General features: G+C 41.9%; 1 protein-coding gene across 2 annotated transcripts in view; it reads right to left on the bottom strand.

Annotated features, from left to right (window-relative positions):
* The window catches only part of GATD1 (glutamine amidotransferase class 1 domain containing 1), a 160,564-nt gene that overhangs the window by 108,419 nt on the left and 38,311 nt on the right, over positions 1 to 13,834 (bottom strand). The gene's annotated exons all lie outside the window — the stretch shown is intronic.

Raw genomic sequence — 13,834 nt, 5'->3', positions numbered from 1 at the left:
AGACCATATTTGCCAGTTCTCTTCTCTGTAACAACTTCCATGCATTTCTGGAACAATCCAGCAGCACATATTAGATTTCCCCCTCCTTGAATTTTGCTTAAATTTTGGTTCAGAACGTTGCTTATGCTAGGTGAGGCCATACACTTTTAAAGCAATGCAAGTGTACATTTTACCAATGGGATTTCCATGGCAAATATTTGCAACAATCAACTGACAATCCATCTTTGGCACTGGTCCATACGTTTGCCTAAATAACAATTGTGTACATTTCAAGCAGTCCGCTAGATATTTAATCCCAAGGTCCTCAAGTATAGTGTAGGCTGTACTAGAAGCTGGTAATCGTAAGGCCGTTCTACAGAACGTGTTTTCAATTCTTTGCATGGCCTCGTAATTCTCAATTCCCCAGACATCTGATCTATGAAGAGAAACAGCCCTTGCTTTGACCCAATAGGCCCTTCACATTGGCATACACGGTAATGCATGCTGTCTCCTGCAAGATCCCCAGATTGACTGCTGCATCCTTGTTGGGTGATTACCAAAAGTATTGTGGCCATTTAGCATTTCCAAAAATCTCACCTCAACTTAAAGGGGAAGTTTGCTCAGAAATTGTATTGGCCCAATCGACTGGACATGTATTTTTGAGCATACCCGGATCGATCTTAAAAGAATTTCCAATGCATCACAGTCGTTTTTTTCTCTCATTTACACATGCAAACAATGGTTAGGGTAACGCCATCTTGTGCTAATCTTATCTGCTGATCCATCGCCCTAGGTTTAAGTGCCCTCACGGCAGTAATTCAGATCACCTGGTCCTAAAACTGACATCACAAGATGCTTAGCCCCTTTTCACAACCTCAATGCACATCTCATGTCAACTTAGATGCGTCTCCATGGATATGCCAAGACGCCCATTTCCTCAACAAGTATAAAAAAAACCTTTTTGATCACACAACATTGGAGTTTATTTGTTCTCTTACGTCATTGTATTTCATAATTTGAGCCTCCATGACTTGGGTCTGCTCTGTTTGATCTTACAAGTATGACGCACTAAGAACAGGTCCTTATATAGCCTAAAATGATTTAACTCAGTAGTCGCTTTTTATTTAAACATTTCTTATATTATGTACAAATGTCTTTACCAAACCATATTTACATTCTACATGGCATTTTCTTTACATGTTTCTTTGCAAACTTTCAAAGTTTGTGCCTCTTATTCTTGTCTTTGCACCATTGCTGCTTTTCTCTTGTCTTTCTTGAACATTGAATTTTAATGTAAAACCTCATTTCGTTACTGTATCCAAACAAAAACATTTTTATTTTTCTCACTGTTTATTTTGTACTTTGTCAATATACAGGAAATATGGCAATAATTCAGCCCTACCAGTATTAACCTGAATATTCAGAAGAGGAAATGTTTGAAAGAGAAAGAAGCCGCAACAACAGGGAATCAGATGAAAGTCGTGACAATCCCCAGAGCCTGAACCCAGTCGCATGGAAGATGTTTCCACCTGGTGTACCTGCCATAGCTGTGCGGTTATGTCAACTCTGGTGGAGAACTGCTGTTGCAGAGAAACCTCTGGCTGCTTGGCCTACATTGCCAAAGACGAAAGACCACCGCTATACATTACCGAGCAGCAGAACTTCAGGGCAGCCTGCCTTACAAGATCTGTTTTGAGAATGATGATGGTCCTTATGCACAAACTTCGAGCTACAGTTCACCCTCAGAATCCAAGTACGTTTAGTCTATATAGATGTTTTATATTTGGCAACGAGACGGTTAACTATTTTATTTTGTTCTCCTACATCATTGTAACTTCGATGGATCGCCGATTAAAGATTTTTTCTGCAAATTGAATACATTTCTCTCACTAATCTCAAACAAAAGTATTCATCACTACATTTAATGTCCAAACAATTACGATTCTTTCACTTTGAAGTTAAAAACAATATTTCCCTATGCCCAAAACTGTTTTGTTGGAATGAGCCTTTATTTCTAATTGATCCCAAGTTGAAATCACAAGTACTTTGCTCGTAAGGGTACTTTAAGCATAACAATGCCTTACATTTTAGAAGGTAGTGCAAACAAAATAAATGTAATTATCGGGTTTATTCAGGTAAACTATTTCTGTATCTCTTACACAGGTGCTACAGGCTTGTGGCCTATCGTGGGTTTACATGGTGGATTCATGGAAGACTGGGATTCCGCATTCAACGATTAATACCGGCCTGTGTGGTTCGAGCCATTCGTGAGAAATTCCCCAGTGACTACGGACAATACAGGGGATTTATACAGACAGTACGTCACCCACAGCAGTACAATTTGTAGTTTGTCATTGCCATCCCCCTTACCATACTAATCAAAACATATTTTATAAATGAGTTAATATGAAAGTCACATTTTTTGTAAGTCAACCCCACGTCCGAACATCTGAAAGGATCATGAAAGATCGGTGTGCTTTAACAAGTTTACGGGCATATTGCGCTCGCCTCATCCATATCCATCCCCCGTGTGGTCACTTCCCACATGTGGCTGTGCACTTGCAAAGGGGCTGGGTGGATGAGAACCCTCAAGGTGACAAATACCATGTACACCTCAAAGGGTTCTTTCGCATGGGGGCCATTGTCCCCGTGGCCACCCCAGAACTGGTGTCTCCAGACTCCCCTTTGAAGATCCTTTCCCTGCAATCAACATATCTATGTGTCCTTTGACTATTTTGCAGGCCTTTTGCGCTTGCCTTCATCTACATACCCCCCACCCCCCTTCGGTATCGATGGCAGTTCGCACATGTGGCCGTGCACTCGCAAGGGGGCTGGGTGGATGGGAATGCTCAAGGTGCCGACTACCATGTTACACTTCTAAGGGTTCTTTCACATGGGGACCATTGTCCACATGGACACAGCAGACCTGGTGTCTCCAGACTCCCCTTTGAAGATCTCTTCCCTACAAATCAACATATCTCAGTGTCCTTTGACTGTGATGCAGGCCGTTTGCGCCCACCTTCATCCACATCCATACCCCCTCCGGTATCAATGGCAGTTCACACCTGTGGCCGGGCACGTGCAAGGGGGATGCACTGACAGGCTAGAGGATGTCAAACATTAACATACGCTGGGTGGGTGTGAATGAACATGTCAGATATTCACATACACACCCACTTTTGTAAGCCTTTATAAACACCTTGAAAGTTACCAAGAAAACATCTCTGCAATCTACAGCGGATATCGTAAACTATCCCCTTTTTACCTTGCTTGCTGAATCAGCTCATCTGTTCTCCCAAATAACGGTAAGTCAACTATTGGTTTCTGAATCGTTTTCTGCTCAGCAACCTTCTAGTGCTTTATACTCGATGTACACTGTAGTCTCATTTTAATTTATCTCAAAGACTTGTTTTAGTCTCAAGAATTAGCACAAAACATTACAGCATATGGTTTCCAAATGTAATGTTTCGTAGTCCATGTTTTAAATGCATGTTTTCTTTAGGTGGCTCAAAGTTTGTTCAATCTACTAGTAATAAGTTTCTGCTTGTGGTAGAAAAATGATTTCGAACTAATTTGATCGCTGTGATGGTTAGACTTATTTACAGGGCATTTTTTGAAAATGTAAAACGTTTACTATCAAAGCTATGTTATGGTTGATTTACTCACTGTGATACTTTATTAATTGTAATATTTATGTATATGTTTTAACAGATCTTATGGACAATCAAACAATACCTTCATGTATCATTTTTGGTTGCCCAAATATCAGCCATGTCAAGAGTCATAGTGCAGTGATGCATATATTTTCAAAGGATCTCAAATGAATAAGAAAATGCTGTTGAACTACAGATTTCCAGTGTTAAAAGATTGAAAGCAGAGCCCAGGATGTCTTGGATGACATGAGGGGCAACCGGTTCTACGTCTGCAGTATTCACTTTTCAAAAGATATGTACCAACCATCAATCAAAGTACACTAAAAAGTGTCTCCGCAGACTCCTTTGCAAATTACTTCCCAGTGCAGTTCCAACTGAATTTCAGCAAACGCTGATTCAGGTGAGTAGTGGACGATGTATTTATTATGTTTGTTTGTTACTATGTACTAAATTGTTGTGTATGCATAGGTCTTCTAAATAATCACTCAATCTATTGAAATCTATTGAAATAGTGTGTGAAAAGGTAACAGGATGAACGGTTTTTAGGGAATATTTCCATCGATATTGTATTACATAAGTTTCCTTTGCGACACAATGTACTGTAGTTTATACATTTTTCACTTTATACTACTTTGTGTAGCCCTATTTTAGGGATACACTGATAGTTCAGTGGAATGGGAGCCTTTCTAAACACTTACATGGCATCCTTTAAAAATTGCTTATTCTGTTAAATGTGTTATTATCATGTCTTTCTTTACATGGACGACACTGATGGAAGTACAGACCGTTACCACGGAGGAAACCACAGACACGTCAAATACCCAAATGCACAGGCCAAGCGACATGCACGAAAAAAAAACTTATTTTAGAGCGTTTCATGTGGTCTAAATTAAAATACTAATGTACATTTTCTATTGAACACTTATCAATATATACATTGAATAAAAGGCCGGAATTCCACATCGACCACTAGTGAACAGCAACCTCACTCACCCGTCAAGTCATATTTTTATACTAATCCTTCAGATGTGACTGCACAATACATTTATATGATCAAGTTCAACTTTAAACATATTGATCATTGTTATGTATAATATTAGCTATTGATACAAAGTGGCATGTAGGATTGTATCTCAATATCAACCATCTTTTGCATGTAATGTTTTTCATTTTGCCTTTATATCCTTATTATAACAATCACTTTGATATAGGTGGATGCTGGAACTTCATCAATGTACTATTCTTCGATAACAACCGGTCTGGATGATGAGGTATGAGAAGTGAGAATTTATTGAATTACATTAATAGTTGTTGATTAATATTTTGTTTGGAATTAAGATAAGTAATATTTTTGGGACAATTTAAAATACGCAACGGCACCCGCTAGAGTTTGACGGACGCACTGGCATTGCTGCACACAGTGCCAGTGCTTCCGTCCTCCCCATTGAGTCCTATGGGACGCTATGAAGTGGGTGATGACAGGGTACATTTGGCTATGCTGCCCACAAACAACATGAAAATAGGGGCAGCATATCGTTTAAGACTAGTGAGGTCAGCTTTTGGGGGCGGGTGATCTGAATTACTCCCGCGAGGGCACTTGAACTTAGGGGCGATGATGAGCGGATTAGATTAGCACAAGATGGCAGTACCCTACCTGTTTCCGCATGAATAAATATAAATGAGAAAAAGTAAGGCATTATGCATTGGATCGATCGGTGTATACTCAAAGTACACGCCCAATCGACTGGCCCAATAAAATGTCTGAGCAAACTTCCCCTTTAACACTCAGATTGATTGCGCTAGATGACTCAGGCATACTATAGAGGAAAAGAAGGAAGCTTGGCAAAAGGAGATGATCACTGTGTTCAAGCATGGACAGTAACAAACATATAATCAATCGAGGAAGCAGCCTTATCGGAGTACCAGTTTTTCCCCAGTATACTTTGCTGTGAAAAGGCCTCATTTACACACAAAATATCCCACTCATTCATCAGGTGTCTCCACCTCCTCGCATTCACACCCTTCTATTAGTGATAATCTAAATGGCGAAGATCTAAAGAAGCTTATCTGCACAATAGACGTTGAAGTCACCAACTAACAGCACAAGATTCCCAGCACCCGAGTCATGCCAATCCTGCAGTAAATCAGCAACCTGATCAACCAAGTCATCGGCCCCTTTGTTGGAATGATTCCAATACATATGAATCATTCAAATATTCCAGCACGCCCCATTCTCAACCAGACCAACCGCTAGCCCCAGGACAAAAGACTAGATGTAGGAGGCACCAGCTAAGCAACCTGGGAGTCAACACAAATCCAGAGTTGGATTATCCAGGATGACCTTGCCCTCCTTTGGAGCCGTCAAATCGACAATTCCCTCTCCTTGCATCGTTTCCACCTGGGAAGACAACTGTCAAACCTTACCACCAGTTTCGATTTGATGTGCAGAAAAACCACATCAGTCTGGAAAGTCAATTAAAACAAGATCGCTAGAGTAAATGTTTCTTAAGGAAAGGATGTTAAAAAGTAAGTCAAGGACATGAGATAGGATCTCCTATCTTGATTTTAAAATATTTTCCAATGTCAGCACATCGAATGTTCCTGCTTCCTCCATAGGTGTATTTTATCGATTGACAAGCAACATGTTGTCGTCATGGATAAACGCACTGCTTTTAGGACCCTTAGCAGGCTCCTTATCTCTCGTGAACCCCTTATGGACAACCAGAGGATTTGACAGAGTCTCTGCTATACTTAGCCCTATAGCCAGTAAGGAGGAAGCATCTCTGTTTTCCAAGTCTAGATCATCTGGCGCCTCAAGGACCAGTCAGTCCCTTTAACCCTCCATCACACAATAAACGTTCTTTTGGAGGAAGGGGATTAGAGAGTCCTTGTTAACATTGGAAAGGGATCAAACTCCCATGTTAGATCGGAAGTTCTTTTTTCCTTTTCTCGTGGAGCATTTGGTATTTTCTTCAATACGACCAGCTTTTCTTCCGTCCTCTGAGAGTTACAGTTGGTATTTAAGCCCTTTTACCTTTTAACTGCAGCTTTCTGCATGAGGCTTTAAGGTTTTTCCAATGACAGTGCCTCACGTTGGACAGCGCAGCTGGCCTCCACCAACTGGTGATGGAGAAACATCAGGCTCCATGTCGAGAACATTGGTAGAATACGATTGAACCACTGAGGACTCAACTTGGTATGCCAGTGCGATGCATGGGGGCAGGGGTGTGGACCACAGCTGGTGAATGCATCCTGGTCTGGGCGGTGATATAGCCCTCAAACTCAATTTACAATTATAATAGCATAAAATAGATTTCACTTCACTCATGTCCCGCTTGATATTTTTACACACTGTTAATAAGGAGTTCAGGATGAGAGGTCTAGCTGAGCAGATGGCATTGGAGTTTTCTAGATCAGGAATGTTATTCAAAGCAAAAATAGCTGCCATGCCCGGCAAGGGCCGATAATGAAGGTAAGCCACTCTCCCGCAATGAAGATCTCTAGAGATTCAGGATTCCTTTTTGTAAAATGTAATAAAACGTCCTCTCTGGCTGTAGCAGTTTCTAGAGACAGGTGCACACATCTGAATAGTTCTTGTGAAATTATGGGGCCAATGATGGGAACATCTGAAATCAGCTCTAAATTTGGAGGTACATCGCCAACTGGAGAGGGCGGATGAGTATCCCATAGAGCATGGTCTGCAGCCTGCACAGTCAGCTCTTTATCACGCCACCCTTCCCCCTCCATTAGTAACCTTGTAAAGTACTCCGGGACGATGGAAATACCAAGTCGTCAAAAGCAATTTAGAAACATGCCTCGATAGATAGCCTCTCTAGATCCGTGGACAAAAGAAGATCACGGTCTAGGCCCATATATGTAGGTCTTTGCAGCTTCCGAGCACAACTCAGAAGATACATTAAAGATCGACCCACCATAATGAATAAAAGCAAAAACGGAAGAGAAGGAGAAAATTATTTCATACAGCACCTCTTTTCGGATTCAATACCAAATATCAGACTCAAAGTGATACTTCTGCATCCCATTCCCTTCTCAGATCGTTGAAAAACAGGTTAGCGCACTCGAGAGAAATTTTCTCCAAAAAAGGTAAGTGCATCTTTTATTAACTAATCCACCCCAGCACTTTCTGGGTACTTCGGTTGGGAGGGGTCGTAAAGACTCTTCTAGCGGTACCAGCCCTAAGGCTTCAAAGGCTACCAGCAGCTTAACTGAGGAGTCTCGTGACTCGAGGGGCCGAATGGCTCTTTTACAAGATGGCAGTCCAAAGGACCTGCTAGGTTGTGTACCAGACCTGGGCCCGAGGTGGGCACCTTTACAAAGGACTACCAGGGCTTCCTCTGAGGGCTACAAACCTGCCGGAGAATACGCGGAGGTCCTTAAGAGACCCAGGCCTTTGCCCAAGGGTCAGTCCACACCTCCTCTTCAGGGTTCCATGCCAGACGTTAGTTTCCCATGCATTCCAGATTCCCCTCAGTTGCGTCACAAAATGACAGCTAGAAGTGAAGGGTGAGCTGCACGCTCACACAGCATGGAGAGGGGCCACATATTCACTTGAGTCATCCCCTTCAGAGAGAGCCACAGAACCACTTCCAATAACCCAAAAAGGTCATATGGGCAAGGTGCAAGCAGTGCAACAATTTACAATCAGAGTACAATAGTCAGGGGCAGAGGTACCATGGTGTACGACATACTTTTCAGCCTCTAATGCCATGAGATACTCAGACCCATTAATGCATCAAAAGAGGCAGATGCTTTGGGTTCCAGTCACCTCCATGTGGACCCCAACAGCAGCAGCTGCCAGAGCCACAGTACAAAGCACTCTTGCCTGCGAGGATAGATCTTTTGATCAGTTTCTAAACCCCATCAAGTATCCTAAAATGCTGGACATCCTGAAGAGGCTAATTAAGGAAGTTCTCCCACAGATGTAACCAAGTACTCACCCAATAGTGGCTCTGCCTCCTCCACCGTTACCACCACCGCCACCACCACCGCCGCCCCTCCTGCACTGTTGCCAGTAATACATAATATGGGTCCACAACCCGTGAACAAGATAAGGGACATTCCTTCTCCTGTGGACATGGCACAGGCGCAGAGTTCCGGAATACCCCAAGGGTCAGGATTCAGGTGCTCATATACAAGAATCGTCCCATGACGTTGTTGATACTGATGAGGAAGATGAAGAGTCAAGAGTTCCCTTCCTCGGTCAAAGCCTTTTTTATAGAATGTTGGAGGGATTGACAGAATTTCTGCGAGTTCCAGCACCGCAGAAGGATCAGCCAGAGTCAGGGGTGTTAGCTGAAGTGTTAGCTATTCAAACGGCATCGCCTTTGGGAATTCTGTTGCAGAAGGAGGTTATGATAGATTTGGTTAAAACCACATTCTTCCCTACAGGTGAACAAAAAACTGGAAGCCTGCTATAAGCAATCAGGCTCGCAGGGGATACTGCTTTCCTCACACCCTCAACCATACTCTTCTGTAGTAGCGGCTGCTTCAATCTACACAAAGCCATCCCTTCAATTGAGGCAAGACGAGTCTATTGGGACTAAACACTGTTTTTTCTTTGATTGGTGTAATTTGAGAAAACTGGGGTCCCTTGTTTACTCAGGAGACTAGATGCTCCCATATTTTGTGTGTGTTGCCTGTTGCGGGGTGGCAAGGATGTTGTTGTCCAGCACTTTAGTTAGCGACATCACTTTTCCAACTTTAGGAGAGGATTCAGACTCCCCTGTTAAAACAAGGGTATAATTACCCAGATTTGGCCACGCCCATAACAATGGAGGGGCGTAGACAGGATGTTTCTAGATAGAAAATACAGCTAGCCATGAAAAGATGTTGAGAATATGAGTAACATGGCCAAGAGCTATTTTAACTAAACAAGTGCTTGTGTTTTCTTTCTCTTCGTTTTCTCTCTGTCTGCTTTCCTTCTTTTACTGAAGTGGTCTCGACAGACACAGTTTGACCCATAGAAGTATGAATTCTGTTTTCAAATGGAAAGAAGTTGTATATTGAATATCTGGATGACACGCACTACATTTCAAGCTGAACTATGCCAATATGAACTGGTTTTTGTTATCTAAGAAATATATATGTCCTGATGAGGCGCACCAAATAGAAATAGTACATGTCTATTGTGGTGCCCGAAACTCGAGTAGACAATACCATAGAGCCCACTATGTTTAGTTGGGCAGTCTTGAGTTTTTAAAAAATATGGCAATTAATACATGTTCATAAACAAGTTCTCTTGAACATTTGCCCGGTTTGATTTTGTGAAAGACAAACTAGTGTTCAACATGCTTTTGTAAATATACAACAAAACTTTAGCCCCAATAAATGGGTGTTCTATTTTTAGAACAGAGTTATTAGCATTGCGGTTTTTTGCACAGTACGAATGGTGGGTGGTATGAATGTGAATGAAAGTGGATGCGAGTAAGAATGGGTTAGATATTATCACTGTTCTTGATATATGTGTTTTTTCTAGATGCGAAATGTGTATCCTTAAAAAATGGGTTTTTAATATATGAAATGTCAATGTGTTATATGTGGTTTTTCTTACAAATGAATGTTTTACAATGAAATTTGAATAACAAATGTAATAAATGCACTTTAAACATACACATCGTGATTTGTCTACAATATATGCCCTCTGAGCAGGGCCATCTTTGCGGAAAGGATGTTTGTCAGCGCTCTTATGCGCGAAGTAGCTTATGAATGAATGGAGGGGTTGCACTTATCTATTGATAATTGCAGTTTTGTATGGTCAATCTACACAAAGCCAATACAAGAAGGTATATTCAAAAGCAGCATAACATTTGCATCAAGCTAATAAAGATGCAGTATTAGCTGCTGCAAATCAGCGTCTCCGGAGAGAGATGCGGATTGTGAGCAGCACTTGCCTACAGATAAACAGGCGTCTTTCAAACCAGGTCTAATGGAAGCAAAGCTAGTGGCCCAAGTTATGCTAGGTGCATCAGTTGGGATACACTGACCAAGCCAGCAGGCACATGTGTTCAGGATTAGACATGCACAGGCCAGCATGGAAGCATGCTACAAAATTGACCAATGATGTACAGGACAGGATTTTAGACCTACCCTCTGAGGCCTGGGGTCTATTCCACTCATCCACTGAATAGGAGTTAACCAAAAACAAACCAGATGGCAAATAGCAAAGTCGCTGGCGATCTTCACCAAGCAGGCTGTTAAATGTTTACACAGGGTAGCACTATATCTGAACCAAGAGCTCGCCATTTGGAGGGTTTAGAGGCTTCAAGGAGAGGAGAGCGAGATAGCCTGATAGGTCGCCTAGTACCAATAGACGAAAACAACAAAGGACTAGCCCTAAAGTGTTCTTTTTGCCTCCCATCCTCTACATCAGCCTCCGTAAAATAAAAAACAATGAAATTGACGTCTGGGTCCACGAGTCCGCTGTGGGGGCAGATTGACTCTCTTGGAGCAATCATGTCAAATGTTTATAGACCCTTAGTTTCTGTGGTTCCCAACGGCTTTCAGTTACCCATTCAGTTTCCTTCTCCAGCATCCTCCCCACTCATCCAGATAGGTTCTACTGCACTGGTCAGGGAAGTGGCGACCTTGATAAAAATAAAAGCTGTGGATATGGTGCCTCCAGTAAACAAGGCCAAAGGTTTTTACTCAAGGATTTTTGCTATCCCAAGAAAAACCAGACTAGAGAGTAGGGCTAAACCTGTCTTACTTCAACCTCTCCTACCCACTCAAGAAATAATGCAGAGTCTCTCTGTGCAGGGGACTGGCTGGGTGCGTTGGACCTGAAGGACTCACACCTACATGTGTCTATATGGCAACCCCACAGACAATTTCTCAGATTTACAGTAATGAGGAAGCACCACCAATACAAAGCACTGCCATTGTAGATAAATGCACCGCCTAGAGCGTTTACAAATATAATGAACTCGATTGTCAACATTTTGAGAAGGAGAGGCCAACATGTCTATCCATATTTAGACGATTGGCTTGTAAAAGTGGAATCCCCAAAGGAGGCTACACACACCCTACAAACGTCGATAGACATGCTGTTCAACTTGGGATTTTCTCTCAACACTTAAAAATCAGAGAATTTTCCCCAACTCAGATTCATTGGGTTTCAGTGGGACACCAATCAAGCCAGAGTGATTCCAACTCAGGAGAGATGGAGAGATATTCTCGCAGAGATTACTCACTTCACCACCAGAACAATAACTACAGCGACTACTGGGGTTGCTAGCGACGTGCATTCTTGCTGTGTCTCTAGCAAGGCTCAAAATGAGGAAGTTGCAGCTGCACATAGCCACTTCTTGAAATTAGGAGATAGGCTCTCAGTCAGACAAAATAACAACTCCAGTGGCACTGCACGAAGACCTCCTGTGGTGGAGTCGGGACACCCTTCTCACGAGTGGTGCTCTCTTCTAGCCAAGTCCACATTCGAGAAAGATGTCTACGGACTCCTGCATGCAGGGTTGGGAAGCCATGATAGGGACTCATTTCAACCATGGTCTCTAAAGGACAAGTCACATCACATACATTTTTTTAGAAATAAAAGCCATATTTTTGGCTCTTAAGTCACTCCCCCCACTTCTCCAGAATTCGGTGGTCTTAGTCCTTATGGACATTTTCGAACGTCACATTTTCGAAATGCCATTTTGTGGATCCAAATATGCCGGAGGAAAAAAAAAATCAAACATTTTTGAATGTTTTTTTTTTTAATGGGAGGGGTTCCCCCCCATCCCCCGTTTTTTTTTTACTGACACTTTTTTTTTTTTACTAACGAAACAAAAATAAAAACATAAAATAAAAAAGAATAAATTCAGAATTTTTCCCCCCGCCATTTTTGTGTCGATAAAATGGCATGTCGAAAATGTTTTTTTGAAAATTTAACTGGATACCGACTACACTCTAATCTTGATAGAGCGTCTATGGCCACTTAGTCCATGGTTTTCAGATCTAGCAAGGAGATCATCTCAAGGCCCACTGAACCTGAAAATATCCAAGGACATGCTCACTCAGCAAGATGGAGCAGTCACATGTGTTACTGGTGATGGCAGCAAACAAAAGGTCATCATTAATGAGTTTGTCATCAGCATCACCAAAAAAATGCCATCAAGAGCATGGACTATATAAAGGGAGAGTGGAGGTTTGTTCCTCAAGTGTCTTGTCATATACCCAGCAATACTACTCTACTAGCATTAACACTGCTGGCTGTCAATCAAGTTTACAATGCCAATATATTACATCCTGCAAGACACAATCAGCCACAAAATTGTCCTAAAGGACTTGCAGATAAAGGAATAAAGGAAACTATGCTCCCTTGGATGACATTTTCCTGTTCCCACAGGTTGGAGGCACAGCATATGACTCCTGCTATACCTCCTGTGGAGTACCACAAGGTCCAAATCTGTTGCCTCTACTTTTTCTAAAGTTGAATGACCTCACTCAGGTCTCATCTACTGCAATAAGGCTGCTCACCCAGAAAAGGTCTCCAAACTAACGCAGAACTCATCAAAAAAACAATCAATTCTCTTTAAATACCTCTCATTGTCCATCAACTGACTGAAATTCATCCTAACAACAACAGAGACCAGGAGCTGCACCACCAAAACACCACACTCCACAACTATTCCATGGCCGGAAGAAATGGTAACTTCCCTTTAAATAACTAGGACAGTCAGAAATCTCGGATTTCTCATGGTCAATTGCCTCACCTTGTCACCACATCTTAAAGCAATACTCGGAAACTTCCCTTTAATTTACGATGCAATTGTCGCATCATGCCGTACTGGCTGTTCCAACACAGAACCATGGCAGTTATTGCCTTACCACTCTCACAGCTTGATTACAAAAGTCTTGTATTTGTATTTAATTTAGATTTATATAGCGTCTAAGCGCTTTTACAAAAATGAAATGTTACAATCGAGAGAAGCAATTACAATAGGTCTATTATGAGGAAGAAGGTACATTACATTTTAACTGAATATCAAACTAGGAGAAAGAAGTAATAGGCTGGATGGATAAAGGAAGAGAATTCCATAGCTTAGGAGTCAAGAGTGAAAAAGAGAGGAAGCGTGACTGGGCACAAAGTCAAGAAGAATTGAGCTGAGTGTAAAGATATAGCAGGCTGGTAGCAGAGAACCAAGGATGAAAAGTAAGGCAGACCCGTAGCAAATTAAGATTTGAAA

The sequence above is a fragment of the Ambystoma mexicanum genome, chromosome 11 (assembly GCF_040938575.1).
Source record: "Ambystoma mexicanum isolate Mex_15411 chromosome 11, UKY_AmexF1_1, whole genome shotgun sequence".
NCBI classification, from domain to species: Eukaryota; Metazoa; Chordata; class Amphibia; order Caudata; family Ambystomatidae; genus Ambystoma; species Ambystoma mexicanum.
Note: the sequence above shows the minus strand (reverse complement) of the source record. Positions and strands in the feature narration are given on the sequence as shown.